At 34.9% G+C, this 3,383-nt stretch overlaps 1 long non-coding RNA gene across 1 annotated transcript; it reads left to right on the top strand.

The window, feature by feature from the left end:
• Nucleotides 1-1,399: 1,399 nt before the first annotated feature.
• On the top strand, nucleotides 1,400-3,107 carry LOC132182327 (uncharacterized). Its single transcript, XR_009440297.1, has 3 exons — nucleotides 1,400-2,020; nucleotides 2,110-2,167; nucleotides 2,998-3,107. It is a non-coding gene; the product is annotated as an uncharacterized LOC132182327 (long non-coding RNA).
• The last annotated feature ends 276 nt before the right edge of the window (nucleotides 3,108-3,383 follow it).

A 3,383-nucleotide genomic window follows, 5' to 3' on the forward strand; every position in this document is an offset into this window, starting at 1 on the left:
GATTTTGAATGGAGTATGTGATAGTTACATAATTTTGATAAAAACTGACATAAATTGCTGGTCTGTCAGCTTGAGCAGCAACTGTTTGATCATGTTTTCCCATCTTCTTCAGAGGATGTTTCAAGTTTGGCTCCATTGATTAGTCCTCTGTTTATTGATCAAATATTCTCCTCTTTTTCCATGTGGTGCCATGGTTGAGGCTTATTCAATAGAAAGTATAATTTGTAATACAGTGGGGATCAATCAGAGTTTTCATGGCTATGATCTAGTTAGCTTAACCAACTTCGATTTCATGTGCTTTTTTGTAACTTTACAAAGTTGAACTGAAGTTTGTGACTTTGTTCTGCTGCTTGATGTGATATTGCAACTCAGATACAAGTGAAGGAAGATGGATCTAAGAGGAGGTTTGCTACTTATGATTAAGTTGTCCTTTAGCTTATAATTTGTTCTTCATTTTTATGTTTCTCTTGTGGACCAAAGAGGAGGTCATACTTTGAATGAAGTTTGATAATTGTTTGCAAAGAATGGGTGCATTGATCCATCGTCTTATTATGCATTTTTCTCTCTAATTTACAGCTTACTTTATATAGAGACAGCTGATAGACCTGGATTACTGGTAGAAATCATCAATATTATTGCTGATCTCAACATTGATGTGGAATCAGCAGAGAGTGACGCAGAAGTATGCTCTCTCTCTCTCTCTCTCTCTCTCTCTCTCGTTCTCTCTATGTGTTTAAAAATCCTCTGTTTAAATGCCAGTGATCGGTATTGGATAAAGGACTTATGATAGACCAGGGAAGTCAAACCCATCCCAAATTTTCATAGAAACTCAATAAATTTTTTGCATAACTCTTAGTATTCTCATAATCAATTGCATATTTAGAGAGATTCTTTTTATTATTATTGTTACTGGAGTCATTGTTGATGGATTGATTTTACCTTTTTACTGTTTTCATTGGAAAATTGAGTTATTGTTGAGTTTATTATTTGGTTTTTTGATGGTCAGCAGAGACTTGCATAAAAAATCATCAATTGATGAAGTGGATGTGAGAATCATTGGGGGATTTCTACAATATTATGGCATATGTCAGCCTCACTTGTACTCAAAACAATGGAAACTATACAAAGCACTTTCATGATGAGGAAGATCGGGTGAGTAAATGGTGCAAGCATGCTGAGCCTGTGAAAGTGGACATTCAATTAACCATATTATTTTGAATTTTTAAATACTATTCTGCCTACAATTTGTTGAGCAACTTTTATTAGCATTTAGAACTTAAAAGACATGATCAAAAATCCTAGCTGTCATTAAATGCCACCTAACAAGTATTTTGCATTTTCAGGTTTCTTCCACTTGCTTGAAAGCATTTTAATCTCGAAAGGTAGTGAGAATGCTTGCTTGTCTTCAAGTGAAATCAGTTGTTTTGCTGACTGGAATTGAAGATCATGTTAGCCATCCACTCTGTTTATGTGTCTCTTGTTAGTGCAGTGCTCATATTGATCTCAATTGTTGTAAAATGCGAATATCCATGTCTCCCCTCTTTCAACATCTCACCTCACTTGAAAATCTGTCTATTCTTCGCTGCAAGGAACTTATCAGCAATGAGAATGAAGATGGCGCAGGATGCCTTGGACCTACAAGATTTGGTCATCTATCCATAATAGATGTTCCAAATTGGTTTCTCTCCCAAGAGAGCTTAGAGATGTTACCACTCTCCAAGGGCTTCAAATTATGGACTATCCTAGTTTGGCATCTTTGCCAGAGTGGATAGGATATCTCACTTCACTTTAGGAGCTTGGAATCGTAAATTGTCCGAATTTAATATCATTGCCCGAAGGTATGCACCGCCTCACCTCTTTACGTCGTTTGATAATTGTGAAGTGTTCTCGCTTGGAGGAAAGATGTGAACAAAGAATGGGAGAGGATTGGCCAAAGATTTCTCACGTTCCAAACTTTCAAAATGGCGGAGATGGTAATGGTATAGAGTGGAACGCAAGCCAAACTTGCCAAATTTATCAGGTTTTTAATTCTTCAATTAGACAGTAATTTTCTTCTTCGTTTTACTCTATGAGGCTTTTGATATATATCATATTTGATTTCATATGCAGGAACAATTAAAGGTTTTACGTATAGACGCTTCTTCGAACCTTGCCGACAATTAGATTTGTACAAAGCTCTAACTTTTACATTTTGTTTCCTAACTTTCACTTCAATGGCATTTCCAGTATTGTTTTCTTGTCCTTTTTAAAATATTTCTTGTGTTTCCATTTGCAATTTAATTTCTACGAACGGTAGCATCATGTATTAGGTAAAAGACTTATAATAGATCAGGGAAGTCAACCCCATCCCAAATTTGGACAAAAATTTAATACAAATTTTGCATTACTGTGTTAGGATTTTATCAGTGTCAAATGTAGATTTTGTTGAATGAATGGATGAAATTTACATTTCAGATGAAAAAAAAAAAAAAAGCAAAATCTACTGGAACTTGATTTTTCACTCCAAACTGCGTTGAGGATCGATGTGACGCCTCTTCTGCTTTGTTGATCTCTTAAAAGGCATCTCGATATTGTGGTTGGAAAACCAAACCTGGAAACTACAATACTCCTGGAATAGCATGTTCAGGATTGGGCTTGTAGTGATCAATCAAATTGTTCCATCCTCTTCATCTTGGTTTCCATGCTTCCACTTCCACTTGCCTTGATATCGTGCTGTTTTCACTCACCTCACTCCTTACTCAAAAAGTACTCTCATTTCACAACTGAGGCCAAGAAAGGAGTCTAAAGTGAAGGCTTTTTTCTTTTTCTTTTTCCTTTTTTTTTTTTTTTTTTCACTCTTAAAGGAAACCCTGGGAAAGAGGTAGAGCTGGAAGTGGTGCCCCCTCAATAATCATTTGGGCATTTATCCAGATTTCTATATTTGTTTTTTAAAATGTGTTTGGTAGCTTTGTTTGGATTAGAAGCACAATGTTCATTTTATTTTATCTGACTATGCAGGAAGCAACAGGAGCTTTGAATATATTAAAACAGAGCTTTGAATACTAACATAGAGATACTTTCAGATCTGCATATCACCCACTAATTTCATTTTTCTGTAAGTTGTCTTGTTTTCCTCATTATATCATCTTCTCCATATATATGAATTCTGAACTTTTCAATTCAGCAAAAAGAAACCTATAAAATTGCATGCAATTACTTTTTATCTTTATAAATAATTGGTATATATCTTGAACATTATGATTTATGACAGTACGTCAACTTTTTTTTTCTAAAATTTTCCATGATATTAATTAACACTTGACCAAAGAGTCAAAAGACATCGGTTGTACAGTTGAACTTTCAGCATTACTTTGTACCCCTTCAATTGTTCTGTTAACACATGG

Source organism: Corylus avellana, chromosome ca5 (genome assembly GCF_901000735.1).
Source record: "Corylus avellana chromosome ca5, CavTom2PMs-1.0".
NCBI lineage: Eukaryota > Viridiplantae > Streptophyta > Magnoliopsida > Fagales > Betulaceae > Corylus > Corylus avellana.